The sequence below is a fragment of the Simochromis diagramma genome, unplaced genomic scaffold, assembly GCF_900408965.1.
Source record: "Simochromis diagramma unplaced genomic scaffold, fSimDia1.1 OVJJ01000302.1, whole genome shotgun sequence".
NCBI classification, from domain to species: domain Eukaryota; kingdom Metazoa; phylum Chordata; class Actinopteri; order Cichliformes; family Cichlidae; genus Simochromis; species Simochromis diagramma.
In genome coordinates, this window is record NW_024386792.1 from 2,868,118 (window position 1) to 2,889,766 (window position 21,649).

Below are 21,649 nucleotides of genomic sequence, written 5' to 3' on the forward strand. Positions count from 1 at the left end.
AACATGTTTGCGTTGCTGAAAGAGGGCACAGCTATAGAGGCCATGTATTTCTGTTGCTCCGTGGTTCAGTTCTGATGCTCATGTGCCCATTTTTGGTGCTTTCATGAATGTACAGAGGTCAGCACGGGCACCCTGACTGGTCTGCAGCTATGCTGCCTCATGCGTTGCACATGACCCTGTTGCTGGTTCACCACTGCTCCTTCCTTGGACCACTTTTGATAGATACTACTGCAAGCCGGGAACCCCCCACAAGAGCTGCAGTTTTGGAGATGATCCAGCCATCACAATATTAATATTATTAATACTGCAGACTCACTCAAACCCCTGTGCTCGCCCATTTTTCTGCTTCTAACTCAAACTTTGACTACAAAATGTTCAGTTGCTCCCTAATACATCCCACCCACTAACAGGTGCCCGATAAAGAAATAATCAGTGTTATTCACTTCACCTATCAGTGATCATAATATTAAGCCTCATTGGTGTATACTGTTAAAATTAGATACTCATGTTAAACATGGCCCAAATTTGTAAACCTTGTGGCCAATGCATGTGCAAGTAATCGCTGTGCACAGTGAGGTTTAGGACAGTGTTTACTGCTTGTTTATCTGTGTAATATGTGGGGACATCGTTAATATGGTCATCTCATGCTCACAGCTCTGGCTGTGAACACAGCCACCGCCTGCTTTTTCAACCTGTTTATAATGAACAGAAGAAAGCTGGCTTAAAGTGAGGGTGGCTGTTATAACCCTAGCAGGCTCCCACAGGTTCAGCTGCCGCCCATTTCTCCTGAGGAGCCAGTGTATAGCTGGATACAAGCTTGTGAAGAGCTCCTCGGTGTACGCCAGTGTCAGTACTGTGGTGACCTTAGGTGTTTGTTTCCCAGCCTGCAGAGGCTTGTGTAGTGATGTGCTTTGACGTATTTGACGATGAATTTAGCGCTGTGTTTGAGCTAGTAGTGAGCAGCCAGTGCCCTATGTGAGAGTGAAGTTTTTCTTTGATTAACCATTTCTTGTCTTTTCAGCAGATTCTAGTCTGTTGACATCCTTTGTTGGAGTGATATAACAGTATAGTTGACTCGTTATCTCTCCCCTGAGCTTATCATTGTTAATCCCCTCATCCCCTAGCCCTTTCCTGAGGGTGTAAGAGTGGCCTTAAAGGAAATGGCTTTTTTAGACAGTGGATGAACAGTTAAATGTCAATCATAAAATGTCAATCAAGTACATCAACATTAGTTGACTGAAGCCACAATACTCTTAAAACAGTTTGCAGCTGAAATCGGTTTACTTGTGGATTCTAGTTTGATTTAAGTTGGCCATGACACTAATGCTGCGGTGTTTTAATCAACAATAAAAGGCTCCTACTTCACTATTGCCCATCTGAGTCAGACTATGTAATATTTTTAGAAAAGAGTATTGAATAGACTACACTTTTTCAAAAATGTCTCCAACTTCCTCCTTTATCTTAAAAACTCAAATTATTTCAGTGTTACTCTAAAAGTCATACCTTGATGACGATCAGCAGGGTAGCACAAGCAGATGACCAGCAGGGGGCAGAAGAATCCAACAGTGCACGTGTAGACAATAAACGATGTCTTCCACACTTCTGCTGGTTCAGGCCACACGATGCTGCAGTTCCCATCATCCTTCAGCACGTCCGCGAACACCACTACCGGCAGCACCACCACAAAGGACCCCGCCCAAACGGTGCCACTGATAGCCTTAGCCACGTGGGGGCGCCGCCACCAAGAAGAGCGGATGGGATGCACCACAGCCAGGTATCGGTCCACTGACATCACAGTTAGAAAAAAGATGCTGGTAAACTGGTTGATGGCATCCACTGTCATAACCACTCGGCACATCAGAGAGCCGAAAGGCCACGAGAGCAAAGCGTTCTGTACCGCCAAGAAGGGTAGGCCCAGCATGAAAAGCTCATCTGCAATGGCTAGATTGAGGATGTAGATGTTTGTGACTGACTCATGTTTTGTGTAGTTGACGACAACATGGATGACCAGAGTGTTTCCCACCAAGCCAACGACACAAACGATGCCATAAATGAGTGGGATGAAGATTCCAGCCAAGCCAGGAAGGGATCCTGGTTTACTTTTGGTGCAATTTTGACAGGAGCTGTTAAGGACAAACGAAGTGTCATCTTGGTTGAAGCTGTGAAGCGGTTCGGAGGGAGTAGAAAGGAGCAGGAAATGAGAGTAGGAGGGGGCAGAGGTGTTGCTCCAGGTAGCTGTAGGGACTTCCTGAGGCAGCAAATGCAAACTGGACGAGCTCCATCGAGGCGTTAACGACTATCAGGCAACAGTTGTTGGTAAGCTCACATCAGTAGAAGATCAGCAGCCCTACAGAAAGCAAAGTTAATTAATTTAGCACACTTCATGTGGACATGAAATATAAAGCAATTAATGCATTAAAGGTGTATTCTAACATTTTGGAGATGTCCAGTTAATCAACTCTTCCAACAAATCAGCCGTGTTGGTTGTTCGTCCACTGAAATGTGTCTGTAAAGCTATAAAGTTTCTTCTGGGACCTTTTCTGAGTTCTGTTTTCAGTTTCTGTTCGAGCAGATCTGTTGTTGGAGAAAATGCTTCATCCTTTGTAGCATCCTTTACATCAGGGGTCCCCAATCCCAGTCCACGAGGGCCGGTGTCCCTGCAGGTTTTAGATGTGTCCTTGATCCATCACAGCTGATTTAAATGGATAAATTACCTTCTTAACATGTCTTGAAGTTCTCCAGAGGCCTGGTAATGAACTAATCATGTGATTCAGGTGTGTTGACCCAGGGTGAGATCTAAAACCTGCAGGGACACCGGCCCCCGTGGACTGGGATTGGGGAACCCTGCTTTACATGGTGGAATACACACAGCACACAGTTTGCATGCAATTATACACACTGCAGCAAACTTGTTGCTTAACTTTAAAATATAAATATAGTACATAATAATAGTTTTTGTCAAAGTATAGAATTTATGTAAAACCCTTAGGAGTAAGAAAGGCGCTCGGTGTTATTTAGCTTAGATTAGCACCTGGATTATCATTAATGTAACGTTAATCCAGATCCATGAAACTTCAACTAAACTGCATTATAATTGTGTTTTAGAGTTTTAGAGGAAACATCTAGGCTGACTGTGTAAAGGTAACAGATTTCCCATCACGTCTTAGATTGTTCTTTGCTAGTATGGACTTTGAATTATTATTGGATAGACAGCAACTTGGGAAGTCTTGTTACCTTGAGGTTGCCTGGAGACAGCCGGCACTCAAGTGCTGTATTGTTCTTGGTTTCAAGTGGGCAGGAGAATTTTGCTGCATGTTTAGTGTTTATGTCTTCTCTGTAAAACTCACAAGTGACATTTTTTTTGCATCTAGACAACAATACTATATAACTAGCTAATGTGAGCTTTAGGGGTATTTAAATGTTTTAACAGGCTTCTGTCAAAAATAGACGTGCAAGCACTATTACATTTTTCATCTGACTATTGGCAAGAGAATGAGTGAGCCAGTTTAATAAAATATAAAACTGTGTCTCTAAAAGATATGTAGCAAAGAAAGATAAAACATGAGGAAAAATGGCATACACAGCAGTAAGAGAGAATGAACAGGCAACGACATGTATTGACAAAGACACACTTTTCTATGTACACATAACGTTGACTGCTGCTGATGTTGGACAACACCTAAAAGTTTCAAAAGTTTGGCCATATCTGCCCAGTGGCTTGATGAATACTAAGCTATTAATAAACATAACAACCTTCCTTCCGTCACAACAAAGCAAGCGAGCACCAGAACACAGACATAAGGTATTTAGTTTTATTAGTACGAGACTTGTTTATGAAGCCATCCCAGCTTCTTAATTACCACTGTTCCACACACAGGCACACCCTCATCCCTCACAGCGATGGTTAATAATTGGTGCTCTGGTAGGAACAAAATGCACTGACCTATGGGGGGAAAAAATAGCAGAGGCATATCTTCTGCGACCTCAACTGAGTAAAGTACATTAATGCAGATGTGAAGATGAGCGGAAGAGCGGGGAAGGTAAGGTGAATTATATACACCACTAAAGAATCCCCCAGAGACAGTTACTTTAGATTAAAATAAGTACAAATATTGGCAGCACACAGGAAATGTACACACTTTGAAGCATGACTGAATTCTCTTTCAGTGTTTGGAGATTTTTTTTTTGCTTTGCTTTAATTACATTTCATTCATTACAACCTAAAGGGCACCAGTACCACCAGTGGAGAATAAGACCACAGTGTTCACTGGTCAAACACGTGATCAAATCATGGTGAATGTCAATCCTTATGTACAGTTTTTAGACCAAACCTAAGAGCCATCCATAGGTCATGACCTCAATTACTAAATGTGAATGCCAGAGGATGGTATATGCTGTGGATGTCAACTGCTTAATGCTGCTCCTGCTTTTATGAAGCAACAGGGTAAAGACAAGAAGTCGATAAATATAGAAATATTAACTTGCTAGGAGTACCTAATATCGAATTACACTTATACTTGGGGTTATTTAGGCTTTTAAAACCTCATGTTTAAATCAGAAATTATTCAAATGAAAGAAGGCTAAGATTGATTTTTTTATAATGTGTGCACATTGTGTAAGGAGTCTTTAGTGAAGAGATCCTATTGTGACATCATCATATAAGGGAGTAGTGATATATTGAGCTGTACTGGAAAAATCCCCTGGAGGGAGTCTAGACGGTGGTGATAGCAGCGCAGGGGTGAAGGATGATGCTGGAGATCTGGATGGATGTGATGTGGAGCATGACAAATGGTGAGATTAATGGATGGACCTGAGGACAGAGGTCCTGATTAAAAGTAGAGATGAATGGGGTGGAGGAGTTTTCCATCAATCTGACAAGGAAATGACCATAGACAGCAGCAGAGGCTTAGACATTTTTTAAATGACCACAGTGCAAAAAATTGGATAAGAGACAGAAACTATGATAAACACAGAGAGGAACATCATCAGTCAGTCGCCTTTATAAACTAGGTGCTGTGTGAGAGGGAACATGAATGGGTGGTATAAACGTGAGACAGTCTTCTTGACTAACCTTTGACAGGCTTCGTATCACAAACAGTGCTGTGATTGTGAATATGGAGTTGTACAACGTTCAGGTGTCACACTGTACAAAGACACGGAGCTAAAATGGTTCGACGGATTAAATCAAGGCACCAATTATTTCTCTGGCCTCAGTCATTGATTTTTTTTTTCCAGTCAGCGAACTTGAGTGACGTATAAAGAATTTCAATAAGTCCTTTTCAATAAAGCGTATCAGGAGTACACAAAAGAAAAGAATGTTGTAATGCAGTAAAAGTGATTTAGCAAAATATTAAAAATCAGCTAAGGCACAAGAGCCAGTGTTCACTCTTAAATCCTGTCTCCATAAATAAAAAATATAAAAAAAATTATCGTTCTGGTTTTTATGGTTCCAAAATTTATTTAAAAAAACAGTTTTGGATATATAATGAACAAATAGTAGGAAACCAAAACCTTTCTGTGGTTACACATTGTGACTATTTGGAGTGCATTCTCTTTGTAATCCAACCTTGTGGCTAGTATGTGCATCATTTATTAAGCTTAAAAAAATCCACAATTACCTTCAAGTTATGTCCTTGTCTCTCTATGCTCCCTTTTCCTCCTTCTCTTTCCTCTCATTCAGCAGCCAGTCACAGCACAAGGCTGCCCCTTCCTGAGCCTGGTTCTGCCACATGTTGCCTCTTATTAAAATGAGTTCTTCCTCCCCTCTGTTGCCATGTGGTTGCTCACAGTGAATTGCTGGGTTTTTCTCTATGATATTGTAGGATCTTTATCTTGTGATAGAAAGCACCTTGAGGCAACTGTGGCTGTGAATTGGCACTATACAGGGAGTGCAGAATTATTAGGCAAGTTGTATTTTTGTGGAATAATTTTATTATTGAACAACAACCATGTTCTCAATGAACCCAAAAAACTCATTAATATCAAAGCTGAATGTTTTTGGAAGTAGTTTTTAGTTTGTTTTTAGTTTTAGCTATTTTAGGGGGATATCTGTGTGTGCAGGTGACTATTACTGTGCATAATTATTAGGCTACTTAACAAAAAACAAATATATACCCATTTCAATTATTTATTTCTACCAGTGAAACCAATATAACATCTCCACATTCACAAATATACATTTCTGACATTCAAAAACAAAACAAAAACAAATCAGCGACCAATATAGCCACCTTTCTTTGCAAGGACACTCAAAAGCCTGCCATCCATGGATTCTGTCAGTGTTTTGATCTGTTCACCATCAACACTGCGTGCAGCAGCAACCACAGCCTCCCAGACACTGTTCAGAGAGGTGTACTGTTTTCCCTCCTTGTAAATCTCACATTTGATGATGGACCACAGGTTCTCAATGGGGTTCAGATCAGGTGAACAAGGTGGCCATGTCATTAGTTTTTCTTCTTTTATACCCTTTCTTGCCAGCCACGCTGTGGAGTACTTGGACGCGTGTGATGGAGCATTGTCCTGCATGAAAATCATGTTTTTCTTGAAGGATGCAGACTTCTTCCTGTACCACTGCTTGAAGAAGGTGTCTTCCAGAAACTGGCAGTAGGACTGGGAGTTGAGCTTGACTCCATCCTCAACCCGAAAAGGCCCCACAAGCTCATCTTTGATGATACCAGCCCAAACCAGTACTCCACCTCCACCTTGCTGGCGTCTGAGTCGGACTGGAGCTCTCTGCCCTTTACCAATCCAGCCACGGGCCCATCCATCTGGCCCATCAAGACTCACTCTCATTTCATCAGTCCATAAAACCTTAGAAAAACCAGTCTTGAGATATTTCTTGGCCCAGTCTTGACGTTTCAGCTTGTGTGTCTTGTTCAGTGGTGGTCGTCTTTCAGCCTTTCTTACCTTGGCCATGTCTCTGAGTATTGCACACCTTGTGCTTTTGGGCACTCCAGTGATGTTGCAGCTCTGAAATATGGCCAAACTGGTGGCAAGTGGCATCTTGGCAGCTGCACGCTTGACTTTTCTCAGTTCATGGGCAGTTATTTTGCGCCTTGGTTTTTCCACACGCTTCTTGCGACCCTGTTGACTATTTTGAATGAAACGCTTGATTGTTCGATGATCACGCTTCAGAAGCTTTGCAATTTTGAGACTGCTGCATCCCTCTGCAAGATATCTCACTGTTTTTGACTTTTCTGAGCCTGTCAAGTCCTTCTTTTGACCCGTTTTACCAAAGGAAAGGACGTTGCCTAATAATTATGCACACCTGATATAGGGTGTTGATGTCATTAGACCACACCCCTTCTCATTACAGAGATGCACATCACCTAATATGCTTAATTGGTAGTAGGCTTTCGAGCCTATACAGCTTGGAGTAAGACAACATGCATGAAGAGGATGATGTGGACAAAATACTCATTTGCCTAATAATTCTGCACTCCCTGTAATAATAAAATGGAATTGAACATATAAAAACTATAGTAATTCACATCCATGGTTAGTGAAGACAAATGATTTTCTAACATATCACAGGCTTCACATCACTGTCATAACGAGAATATATGTTAATTAATATATAAAAGGGGAAATAAGAAGTTTAATGGTTCCATAACACAAACTGGAGTGGTTGAAGGTATCTTTTGTTTTTTTTACTCACACCATACATTAGATAGTCACTGAATGTCCCACTGAGATGTCCACTGAGATGTGAAGAGTCAGCAAGGCTAACCTAATCACACACACACTCCCCTACACTCTCCTCCTTTTGCCTTTGCTATTGCCTCCCACCCTAATCTCTGATAAACACAATAAGAGCAGACTGACAATTTTCTTCCTGAAGTGCATCACTTCTCTTGTCTGCCATTGCACGAGCAGCTCTGTGAAAACCCTCCCAGGAGGTGTTGCTATGGTAACATAAGGTCAAGACAAGGCTTAAAGGTCCCTGCATGGAGCAAATTGACGAGATAAGTGAGAGTCTGAATGACTGCTGATTGAAGAGTCCTTGCATTTACATTCAAATACAAAGAGTATTGTGTGTGAGATGCCAGGTGTGTGACAAATGCATTTGTGCATGTGTGTACACAAAACCTGCCCTCTGTGCATCTGCAGAGTGAAGATAATATAGTCTTAGAGATCTCAGGGTAAATTTATGTTAACTGGTTGTTATTTAAAGTCTGATGCTAGCTGAAATGATGATTACAATTCTAAATGTTCACTTGTTTGCTATACATATCTATATTTATGTGCCATTTGTGGCATAGAATGGAATATGTATAGTTTTCAAAGCAAATCTTAAAATAATAGGCTCAACACAAAATATGATTGAGCTGCTGGTTTGGCAAATTTTGCATAGTCTGTTCTCTCCTAATACAGATATCCGAAGAAACAGAAGCTAGAAAGTTTGTTAAAAATAGGAAGGTACTTACTTTTTATTATTTCACATCTCAAGGATTACTCTATCATTCTGGCAAACAAGGTTATCCAGTCATATGGCTTACTAATTCAGTGTTCTGGTTCACTTTCCCTACTTTTTACCTCATTTTGTGGCTGCAGCAGGGAAAAGCAAATGCCAAGCATACAAATTTGAATATCAAACACATTTGGAAAAGACTCAAGACTGGATTGAGGGCGTGAAACGGTAATCTTCTGTGGTTTCGTAACCTTATCATTCTGTGCGAGCAGGAAAAAACTTAAATGACGTTGAAGCTGTGCTGAAAAAAGTAAATATAGAAAAAAATCTCATGTGTAACTGAAATATGTATTTTGCCTGATCATTAAACTTTAATGGTAACTTACTGGTTGTCATTTACAGTAATTTAACTATTAATAATAAGTGAATGCCATATGCCACATATGAGACTGAATAAAAAATATATAATACATATTAATTTTACAAAGTAACACAATGAAAAAGAATAAAAAATTAAATTTAAAACCTTGATTTTTGATTTTTTAAAATTAATAAATTGAATGTAAATATATTTAAAGAAAAAAACCCTGTTTAAGTGAGACAGCACAGGGTTTACAAATGAACTGGTGAAATTGTACCTATTTGCTGAGGCAGTACAATGAGAGGCCTGGGTGGGGTGACTGCAGCTCCGGAGGTAGAGCAGGTCACCTACTGATTCTCATCCAAATATGGCCATTGTTTACTTCCAAAGAAAAACAATGGTGACAGCCAAAATGCCAAACTTGAAGCTTCAAAGCAGTAGTCCACAAAAGAGTATGTGCTCTTGTTGTGATTGGGTCCAAATTTTATGTACACTGTTTGACTTTAGGTAACATTTAAATAGTGATAATATTATCAGTGTGAAATATTGTACTTTTTGTTTACTAAATTTAGCCTATTCAATATCTACAGTTACTAAAAATAGCCCCATCTTTGCAAGATAGACCAGTAAACATTTGTAAGTTACTTTAGCCCAAAGTACAAAGATCCTAAGCTTGTATTTTCACAAAAACACATATATGCTTTCAGCAAGGCAAATATTTGGACTATAAATATTCATTTGTGATATTTCTTTGGGGAAAATAGTGGGTTTGTGATGTGTGTACACTGTTTATGACATGTAATACACAGTAATGTTATTTCTTTTTTTTTTAAAAGCAATTTCACTCGAAGCAGGAGAGCATAGATTGAGCACAGATACACCATCAGCTAATTGGCTATCCATTAGTCCTACCCCCTCGGGGAATCTACTTCCTCTGTTGCGGTTTAATTAACAGATTTGGACTGGATCCAGTCACCTCCACACCGCTGCCCGCCTCCACACTTTTTATTACAAAGCTGACAAGTGCTCACAGATTGCACAGAGTGTGATCAATAATCTTACAAGCATGTCATGTGGATCAAAGATCTGCAAATGCAAACATGGTCACAGAATGGTTTTGGTTGTATTTCAGTTTTTCCGAACGACACATATGGATGGACTTATCTATGGATAGATAAACACGCAGGGAGGTGTTCGTGTGCACACATGAGTCATTTGGCCCTAAGGCAGTGACTGAAGTTAAAAAACACAGGAGACTCTGCAGCACCCACAGTGTCACACTGCTTGTGGAGGGTAGATTTTTGGGAAGGTATACAGGAATTTGTGGGGGGTGCATTAATGCTTACATGCATTGCCACAGTTCTGCTAAAACCAATATCAGCAACACTTTTATCCTCTTCCTACACAGCGTGCAGGACACATGCAGTTTATGAAAAAAAAAAACGTACCACAGGTGAACAGACGAGAATGAAAAGCTTTAAAAGCCAAAGAGTGGTGACCAATTAAATTAAAAGCTCTGTTTCCTCGGACAGTGAAAGAAAGAGAAAACAAAGGGTCACGTAGAGGTTAATTATTTTTTACCTGTTTCACAGCAGTCCATTAATTCAAGCAGCAGGGCTTCAACAGCAGATTTCATATTCCTTCCTCTTCTTTCTTCTTTCTTTTATTTCCTCTCTACCCTGTTGTTGTTTTCCCCTCATCTCTTCTTCTATCTCCTACACTGCATGTCACCCTTCTTCATCTCACTTGGTTTCTCCTCATCTCTTCTCTCGTGACTCCTATTCCTCTTAATTCTGCATTTTTTGTTTTTAGTTTGAGTTCAATTTCTATTCCAGTCCCCTTTTTGTATGTGTGACCCTTTAGAGCAAATCAAGGCCTCCACTTCCACCTGTATCGTTTTTAAAAGCCACATACACAAAAATCCTCATTTTTACAGTAATTCCAGGAGTTCTGTATCAGCAGCAGACAGATGAGCACCGTGACTGATAATGTTTTTGGCTTGCTGCACCTCCAGAGACACGGCGCGAAATATATCTCACATTAATAAAGAGTATTAGAGATTAAAATAAATCCCACCAATACACAGCAACAACTAGGACAAAACAGAAAGACACGAGCAACACACAAAGCACAGACTGCTAAAGTGAACCTAAACACGACACCAGCCACCTTCACCTGATGTATTTACATGTAAGCACGAGTTTATGGCTGTGTGCTGTCCGCTATCACAGGTGAATTCTGCAAATAAAAATGTATCCAGCTGACGGCAATGGCCGCTTTTGTTTGGACGAGCCATTGAGTTTATGTTACTAAGTAAGACAAACTTAACGACGCTTCATTTTCACAGGCTTGTGTTAGCGGCAGTGTGGATTAAAAAGGCTGTCCTGCACACTCTAAACAGAGACTAAAGACATGACGAAGGGAAAAAAATACTTACAACTATCCGCTCACTGTTTTTCACCGGTCTGCACTTCAGCTGAGAACAGACTCACTCGGAGCCGTGAACAGCGGAGACTGTCTCAGAGCTCTGAGAGTGAGGGGGTTTGTAAGAACAGCCTCCACCCACAATACCCACGCGCGCACACGCGCCCGTGTTTCTTTTTTTTTTTCTTTCCTTCTGTTTTTTGTTGGAATTTCGAGGACCCTGCAGACACGACGTATTAGCAACTCTCTTAACCAATAGAAACCACAACCCTAGTTCTAGAAACAGTTTTAGATGTTTTATATATACATTATATTATAATGGTTATGCTCGGCTTAATCACATCCTGTATTATCCTCTCTTGTAGCTGAGAGCAAATGTTGTGGAAATCTGAAATAAATCAGGTTTTCTCTGCGACTTTAATTTGACTTTGCATTGGTTCAAATTACCAGCAGGTCCATGTGCTTTTTTACAAAGCACCTCCAATATTTACACATCACTGCCACGATCACACAATACGGTCAGAACACTGTGTGCGAAAGATAACTGATGCATGAGCGTGTGGTATACCTGAAAGATTATTCTTTGCCCTCATAACACAAAACAATACTTTAATCCAACTGAAATAAATAAAATCTGTTTATTTATTCAAATTATTAGGAAGATATGCTCATAAATTGAATACATACCAATCAAGTACATTTCATTTGGCCAGATTCCATTAAACTTTTTTTCATGGACTTAAAAAAAAACAAAGACACAGAAAGTTGACATGTAATTAAATTAAAATCAGCATTTTGAGCATAAATATTTTCTGAGTGCATGAAGACAGAATGACAAAACATGGAGCCTTTCACTGAGTCAGGTCAGCTTCACACAGTCTTAAAATTTCCCATTACACTAATCAGTTGTTAATACCTTTGCGGGGAGTGCACAAATGAACAAACAGCTAAGCACCTGAATCTCTGGAGCCATTACTCATAGCAGCAGCTTTGGAAAACCATCACTTTATGCTTTTTAAACAAGTGCCATTAACATAGGTTCATTTTTTACTTTTTGTGCACTTAAATTTGAGTCCTCAAGACAAATTGGCAGTAAGAAGTACTGTATAACAAAGTACAGGGATAGTGCAATCACAGTGTCACATATTTTACACAAAGCAATTTTAAAATGCTGTGTTTGTTTAGACATTTAATTCTGATTCAGAAATGTAAACAAAGTGTTCAAAAATAGAGATTCATACGAACATAGCAGACACTTTGCTTTGCTCTCTCATCTTTCTGCCTCTGTGAATAGCTGTAAGTAAAAAGGGAGGGGCCATTGACTAACAGTCCATGTTCAGACCAGACTTTTTAACTGAACGAGGCAGTCACTTTACGACCATCAGCCAGTGCATTTCACCTTCCTCCTTAGCAATAACTAAGGCAAAAATGCAGTTCAACTCAAGGCATAGTGAGAATGGGCTTCATGAACATGGCTGAAGCAAATGTCATGTTCACAGTGTGAGATATGCTGAGTGGTGCATAAGTAGTTTGGGTCTCCTTAGAGAGTACTCTGAAGGTGTGCCTGCATGTGTGTGTTCTTCTATTGTCTGTCATTCCAGCACACAGTTCCAACATTGTTACTTTTCAAGCACCTACACCTGTGCGGCAGACTCACACCCAAGCTCCTGCAGTGGGAACTCTAACCTTTAGTACATGTGTCCCCACTCAGCCAGGTGAGATATAGCAGAACAATTCAGAGTCTGACAGTAAGGGTGAAGACGAGCCTGACTGTTGGTCTGCTCCAAAACAAACCCATAAGCAAGCTTTGAAATATTATGTTACAAAATTGTGAAACTGGGACATGAAATTTGATTTGAAAATGAAATTCATCCTGATCAGGAACTGTTATGATCTAAATGGTGTTCTAGATCCAGTAAGCAAACAGGAAGAGCTGCAATGTGTGTGCTTTTTCATTAATGAATAAATAATACAAAGCTATAGTGCAGACTACAGCGCCATCCAGTTGGTGTTCGCTCTCTCTGCGGTAGAGTATCACTTCCTGTTCACATAGTGGTATTTTTGTGTAGCTTATCTGCACAGCAATTTAATTATAACCTTATAGATAACGTCTTATTTCATAGGGTTAGGGTTAATCTTCCTGCTTGAAAATGACGTGCTCAAAGTGAATTGACTATTTCGCTTTGGACGTCTGCTTTCAGCACCTGACGGCATGTCCGGGTGAATGAGCCGCGCTTTGTGTTTACATCTTTTTGCGGATTCTGTTTACACATTCAAAATAAAGAGAGAGAAGTTTGTTTGTTTGTTTCTTTAACTTTCATCAAAGTCAGAAGTATGCATACACTTCCTTATTATTTGGTAAAATTGCCCCAAAACTGTTTCACTTGGGCCACACGCTTCAGGTGTCCTTCCACAAGCTTTCTGCAACAGTTTGCTGGAATCTTGGCCCACTGCTCTTGACAGAACTGGTGTAACTGGGTCAGGTTTGTAGGTCTCCTTCCTGAGCGGTATGATGGTTGTACGTTCCTGTACTTTTTATTCTCTCGTATTATTGTCTGAATGGATGAATGTGGGACCTTCAGGCATCTGAAAATTGCACCTAAAGATGAGCCACACTTGTGGAGTCTACAATTCATTTCCTGATGTCTTGGTTGATTTTCCTGTGATGTCAAAGAAAGAGGCTCTGTGTTTGGGGGTGTGGTTTTACATGCATCCACAAGTGTGCCACAAATGAACTCAAATGGACTTAATTAACCGATCGAATCATCTTAAGCTCAAAATAGAAAATATCTGGAGTTTAGCTTTTGTTTAAAGACACTTGCTTTTACTTTACTTGAGAGATACTGACCTCAACAAACAGCTTGGGTTCTTCAACTGTATCTTATGGACACTCAGGTGAAGAACAGAGCTGAGCTATGAACTGATGGTCACCTGATGGTGAGTTGGGTCAGGTGGTGGGGGAGGATGCTGGACACCCCTTTAACTGCCAGTTCGACAGCATTCTGAGGGAGGCTTTGGACACTGAGTCAGAATGGACAATGTTCTGCTCCTCCATAGCTGAGCCTGCTGCAAGGAGCTGTGGCAGCAAGGTGCTTGGTGCCTGTCGTGGTGGTAACCTCCCAGAAGGGAGCCATTAAACTGAAGGCGGAGTTCTATCGGGCTTGGTGAGCCATCACTCAGTGGCCTCCAGCTCACACTGGAGGGGTTCACAGCAGGGCTGTGCGATATACTGAATATACTCAATGTATCGCAAGTTTTTCCACAAAAAGTGAAACACTGCCTGGACTGACAAACAAACCATCCTTAAAGATATTAGAACACACCAAGCTTCTGTGTTATTTGATCCAGAGACTGCACTTGTGGATGAACAATAAAAACATTTTATATTTATTATATCAGTAATGTAACTTGCAATACAAAATTATGAGAAACTTAAACTTAGTTTCAGAATAATTAAATCTGAGACTTTGTTTTATTGTAAGGTTAATAAAGTTTTTGATTGTGTGACAAATAAAAATATGAACTTTAATTCTGAAAATATTTAACTATTATTAAATAACACCGGGTACAATATTTTTTAATATGTGTGTTGTTCAGCAGAACAGTGACCAGTATGTTGGCTGATATACTTTATTTATATTTTAAAATAAAAGTTTGGCTGATTTTAACGTATTAAAAGGAGTGTTTTTAATAATTATTTTTTAAATAAAAGTACAGTGTTTACATTAAATGTTGTACTAGAAATAAGTTCAAGGATGATAAAAGGTCATGTGACTTTGTTGGATTCAACTTGTATGCAGCAAAATTAAAAATAAGTTACCACATGTTGTTTTTTAATTTGGTAAATAATTGATAAAATGTTAAAAGTAGTGGTCGTGTTTGACCTCATCACCAGGATGAGTTGGAAATACTTCAAATTCCCTCAGGTGGCCTTTTGCTGGTTGGATTGCCACTACAGTCTGTAAACTGTAGAGGTAATTTTGTGAGCTCATTGGATGAGCAGTTTCTGAAATACTCAGACCAGCCCATCTGGCACCAGCAACCACGCAATCTCTTTCCCCCATTCTGATACTTGCTTTGACCTTCAGCAGGTCATCATGAACATGTCTGTATGCTTAAATACTTTAATTTGCTGACGTCTGATTGGTTCACTAGATATTTGTGTTTACCGAGCAGGTGAACAGGTGTACCTGGCAAAGTGTGTGTAACCCTCAGTGTAAATAAATCCTAAGTAAATAAATCCTTTTACGAGTCCACAAGAAACACCACAAATCACAGGGCAGTCTGTGATCTTTCAGGACAGAGACATCAACAACAGTGACAGGACCCTCAGCGTCTTTCTACTGAAGCTGTCAGGCCCTGCTCAAATTTGAGCCACAAGCCTTTGGATGAAACTTGATTCAGGTCTTGACCAAAGTACATTTATGGTCAGTTCATACTGTAGATCTTCTATAATAAATCGACGGTTTACACAATACTCAAAGTTTCATTTCTCAGCTTCATTTCCCTCCCAGCACTTTATGAAAGGCAAAAGCAAAAACTGCTGATGAGTAACTTTGCATCAATGTGTGGAGTATTGCAGCTCATGCAGCATTATAAGGCTTCATAATGACACTGGTGACTATACAATGGTCACCATTCAGACAGAAAGGCAGTTGTTAGAGGGTGAATGGCAGGAACACTGTGTCTGCTGCCTCTTCTCTTGCCTCTGTGTATCAGTGAGTATTCAACAACAGTTTCTATATTTAACTGCTGGTTCTTACTGCATAATTCTGTCTGTATAATATGAAAATGATTCAATGCATCGAGTTATGCCAAACCTCACAGAAACTGTGCACGGTGGGTATTCTGAATTGCTGCTCGGCACATATATGCAGACCACAGTCAGAGCCTTACCCTCTGCTGCTTGAAGTCACACAGAGGTAACCCACTCGCTCTCTGTCAGAGTTCCATTAGCCACACAGAGGGCACAATATGTTCTGCATTGCTTCTCAAAGTTAGCATTGGTTAGTGATCATGAGCTGTTTTAGGTTTATAAATCATTGGTTTACACCACATTCCTCTGAATTAATGTCACAAATGGACCAACTGACAGTGAGATACAGTGAAGCATGTAGAACATGTAATTCAAATCAGAGCACGAGCAGAACAAGAGCATGAAGCTGAGATCAAACTTCATTTGCTTCCATCTATAAGGTGCAGGTCACTGAGGTCTTCTGACAGAAACCTGCTGGTGGTTCCTCGTTCTAGGCTGAAAACTAAAAGAGAGTAAGTGTGTCTTCAAGGCTGTTGGCTGATAATCTATGGAATGCACTAATATTACATTTGATCTCTGCGGTCTGAACATTTTTTTTTCCATTTTTGAAAGTTACTGCATGCACAGGTTTTTATTCCCACTTGTAATACGGTTAAATATATTGGAAATATCAGATATCATAGAAGTTGTTTTTAGTTAGCATATAGTTCAAAGTAAAAATTCACTGTGCTTTTATATTAAAATTCATAGATCGATAAGGCTAAGCTAGACAGGCTTTGCCTTCACATAGTTGTTTGGTAGTTATGTTGGTTGGTTTCCTCTATTTCATTGCTCCGGATAAGTGGTTGTCTTTCAGGGAGAGCAAATGCATGTTTCCAGCTTCTAGCACGCAACCAGGATGATCCTATGTACCATCGTTTTGTAGTTAGGACCGCAGCAGCTATGGCTATTGTCAAAATTCCTCCACAAAGCCCTGCAAGAAGCAGCCACGGCCACACGTCCCGCAACTCGTCGAGGGAAGGGTGCAATGATTCTGCTAGCTTTTGACTAGCATCTAGCAGGTGGGTGTATTCTAGGGGTGCAACGATATTCGTATCGATATTGAACCGTTCGATACAGTGCTTTCGGTTCGGTACGCATATGTATCGAACAATACAAAATTTGTAATTTATTTTATCAACTTTCCTTCTGACGATGCTGTCTGTGTTGAGCGCTCAGTGAATCTGCATTGAGCGCTCAGTGAATCTGCGTTCGACTACTCCGCCTAGGCTGCACTGTCGAGCGCAGATCCACTGAGCGCTCAACACAGACAGCATCGTCAGAAGGAAGAGCACAGGGCAAGCTAGCGAGATAGAAGTTAAGCTCTCCTTGCAACATGGACCTCCCCCACCCTCATTCAGATCTGGCGTTTGGAATTATTTTGGTTTTCATGTGACGTATGACCCTGAAGGTAAGCGCTCATGGACTAAAGTAAAACAGTATGTTGGATGTGCCATGCAATGCTCAATTACATGGGTGGGAACTAGTGTGTTAGCGCAGTTAGCTCGTTAACGTGTTGGCCGTCTAGCCCCATGCACGGGGCGATCGGTGGTAGCTCGTTAACGGAGATTTGCCGTGTTGTGGCGTTAAGGTCATTTCAACGAGATTAACCTGAAAGCACTAGTGGGAACACAACGAATATGACTGCACATTTACGCCGACATCATCCTAGTGCAAAGACAAGTGGAAGCTGACAAAAACAAGCAAGCATGCTACTAACTTTAGCCGAGTCATTTAGACAGCTGTTAGCACATGATTCTCCTTATGGAGACCTGATATGTTTAATATGCTGCTGAGAATATAGCCCAGAAGAAGCGGATAGTATAGCTTTTATTTTGGAAAGAGACACTTCTCTGTAATAAACTCTCTTTTCCAAAGATGAGTGATTCCTCAATCAGATACAGGGCTCGCAATATCGCTAGCCCGACGTCCCGGGGCTAGCGATTTTTTCAGTCGGGCTACCAAAATCTATCTCTTCCCTGCCCGTCGGGCTATTGTAGGAAGGAAAAATATATGTCAATGCTTTTGCATTCTTTCAGAAATGTAGCTGGGTAATTATGTCATTGGCATCGGTGAGCCACTGTCAATATGTGACATATTGAAATCGCGTTTGAATTTGCGCTTGTTTTTTTGCTTTCACTTTGCAATCGTGCGAACTGTGTATAGAGAGCGACAGCACTGATCTGTGAGTGATGATAATTTGTGCACCAATTCCTCTGACATTGTCTTATTAATCGTTAGCTTACTATGCAAACATGACAAGTGAAATCTCCCGCAGCAAGCTTAAACATGTGAGAGGTTGATCGGGCAGAGAATCGCTGAGCTTATGTGAGTGAGCGTGTAAAAGCAGCAGGATATATATTTTAGTTCTGCTGAGCCAAATAAGACAGGTCAGGGTGAAGAAGTGACAGCCAAAGAAAAGCTTACCACAAAACGGAGAAGTTATGACAAATCAGACTATAAGGCAAAAAGAAAGTGCAGCTTTATGGTTTCATGGACAAAAGAATTTCTGTGGCTGCAATATGACGAGCTAAATAACCAGGGCTGCACATAAGTGGTCCGCAGGTGCGCATTCGCTGTCAAAATAAAAAACACGCACAAGGGTTAGGGTTAAATTTAAAAACTGTACTTTTGAGTTAAAATATATATTTATAATTTTAATAAATGACAAATTAAAAAGGCATGAACATTTTTTTTGTATCGAAAAAATATCGAACCGTGACACCAAAGTATCGAACCGAACCGAACCGTGAATTTTGTGTATCATTGCACCCCTAGTGTATTCATATCCCAGGTCTTTGCTGGAAATGAAGAAGTCTCTGTTCCTATGCAGAGGTAGGAATGGTGCCATGTGGTTAGGGCTGCTCGATTATGGCAAAAATGATAATCACGATTATTTTCACTGAAATTGAGATCACGATTATTTGACGATATTTATTTAACCCTTTAAGACCTACCATAGAACCAAGTCGGCCAGAGCTTATATTATTTTTTTTACATGTTGTAGTGCCATTTGTGGGAGCATTTCAAGTTGCTATACATCAATACAACTGTTATAGCCCATATTTTAATAATATGTATGTATTAAGTCCATAGTAACTACATTAATTGCAAAAAAGTGCAATAAACTAGAAAAAAATTGAAAATCGTTTTTGTTTTTTTTACATATATTTCTACTTGGAGAAATTTAAGAGGTTTATCCCTCAAAACTTTAAATACAAAGAAGTTGCAAAAAATAGTTTACAACAACAGGAAATTTATTTTGAGTGTCTTCATAGTTTTATTTTGGAGATACAGCAATTTTTATATACTGCAGGAAAAACAAAAAAAAACAATCCTATGATGCAAATTTGCAAAGAAAACAGCAGGTGCATCAAAATAAACTATTTCCAGCTGTGCAATTCGAGTTCTAAGCATCACAGAAACTATTCAGAAAAGTCAAACATGACTTATAAAAACACCAGTATAGGCTTTTAAGGCCTACAAGTAAAAAACGTCATTTTCCGCGAAAATGACGTCACTTCCGGTTTCGGGCAGGAAATGCGATAGTTCGCGTTGACGTCTTTTTCAATGTGGGAAGTGTTACGAACAGCTGATCGGATCGGCAAAGGTGTTTCTGGAATATTATGTTTTTGTTCCTGCAAGCGCTTTTTATGCAATTTTTGCAAAGCTATATGTGGAAGGAAACCGTGACCGAGGACAAGCTGATATCATAAGATGTAAGTACAACTCCTCTGGTTTCATATGGAAAAAAATTTATTGCGCTAGCTTAGCGGCTTAGCAGGATTTAAAAATAGTTACACACAACAGAGCTTGCTGCTCTGACCGGCTCTAAAGGGTTAACAATAACAATGTATTGAATAATGACTTTAAAAAATAATATAAAATAGTGTGCAAATACTGATAACAGTGCAAATGTTTGCAATATAAGAAATAAATGAAAAATGTAAACCTCTATGTTTAGTGAACTTTGCAGTGTTGCTCTGTGGTGCAGCTACTACACCATAGCAAAGTTTACACACTGTGTCTACTTGATCCACCTCTGACTCTGCCTATAATGAACCTATAATGTTTCCACACCACTGAAGTTTTTTTTTTTTACCTCTTTTCAACCAACGGCAGTCACTCTTCTCTCCAAATAACTTCTGCTTAGCTTTCCGAGCTTCCCTCGGGTCCTCTTAATTGTTGTGACGGTGTTCGAAATGCAGAGCGGTGCGCTCGATTTGCCACACGGAGCAGCGCGAGAGTAAAGCATGAGGGAGGGGCTAATAATCGGCTCAGTCATTTTTAATGATCGTTGAAAACCCAGATCGTAATCGTGATTAAAATTCGATTAATTGAGCAGCCCTACATGTGGTATTCACTGCTATGGCCTATAGGAGCATTTGACTCTGGATACTGGGATGGAGATGGTCTGTGCTTCCTGAGCCACTGCTCATAAAGGCTAACAGGGACAAAAACAAATCCAGTAGCAGTGTTAAGTTCAAGCATTGAGTGCAAATGTACGGTTTTCTGTGTTTTTTTTGTTTTGTTTTTTTTTCGTAGAAATGTTTTTGTTTTGTTTTTGTTTTGTTTTTTTTGTTGTCCCGTTTGGATCTTTAGCAATCAGAATTGTTGTCTGAAGGCCAGGAAAGATGCCAAGTGGATTTACTTTACCAAGTGGATCATCATGTCCTTGTCATATTGGTCCATTTGATTGACCTTTATTATAATTATGTATTTATTTTATTTTCGTTTTTTAAAGACGGGACAGACATGACTGGGGGATAGGACAGGGAGAAAGAATGACACAATAAATAAACAATAAACTAGAAAGCGAAAATTTTAGAAGAAATTTTAAGTGTGCCTATTCCGCCGCTAATCAGTATAGTTTGCCATTCAAATGGCTACAGAGAGCAAAACTCAGCAGAGCAGCCATTCTCCACCATGAACTATGGTAAAAACAAACACCGCTCGTGCCTCACAGATGACAGCTTACAGTTTTGTGTAAAGATAACGTGACTTCCTACAGCCCCGATTTGTAGACGCTGTGCGCAGAGGTTCATAAGCAGACCCGACAATGTTTGCATGAACACGCTTTGAAGCATTACGTTATGGACCACTTTTCACACATAGTTGCTGTACCTTTTCATCTCACAGCCCGACACATACAAAAAAAAAAAAAACAGCCAAGAGAGCACAGACTTTACACCTGAGAGACGTGATTGCAGATGCCGCTGAGGTGGGTCCACCTCCCCTGCAGCGGCACTGCAGACCACGCCCTGCCACACACATCAAACACGTAAAATAAATATTTATGCACTTTTGCATTCACTTTTTGTTTTTTGTTATTTTTACACAATGTTCAGCTACACAAAAAAAGGAGCTTGGTGTTAGTTGTCTCTCAGAAACAGTTCATAACTTCCCTTCAACTCATTCATGTCACCTAAAAGGTAAACCTGTTTCTCCATCACCAGTTCAGCCCTGATGATTCAGTAAGGACATCTCCTGGTTTCGACCAGCCCTTTTTTACAGCTGTGGCTCCAGCAAACATCAGCTGATACTAGAAATTAAAATCAAATGAATTCTAACAACAGCTGATCAAGCTTAAACTGCTGCTGTTGTTTAGCGCAATAAACACACGAGAGAAAAGCCGATCATTGATCAATTTCACGATTGA

General features: G+C 40.0%; 1 pseudogene; it reads right to left on the minus strand.

Annotated features, from left to right (window-relative positions):
• Nucleotides 1-1,497: 1,497 nt before the first annotated feature.
• LOC120729239 lies at nucleotides 1,498-20,682 on the minus strand (annotated as a pseudogene).
• Nucleotides 20,683-21,649: the final 967 nt, after the last annotated feature.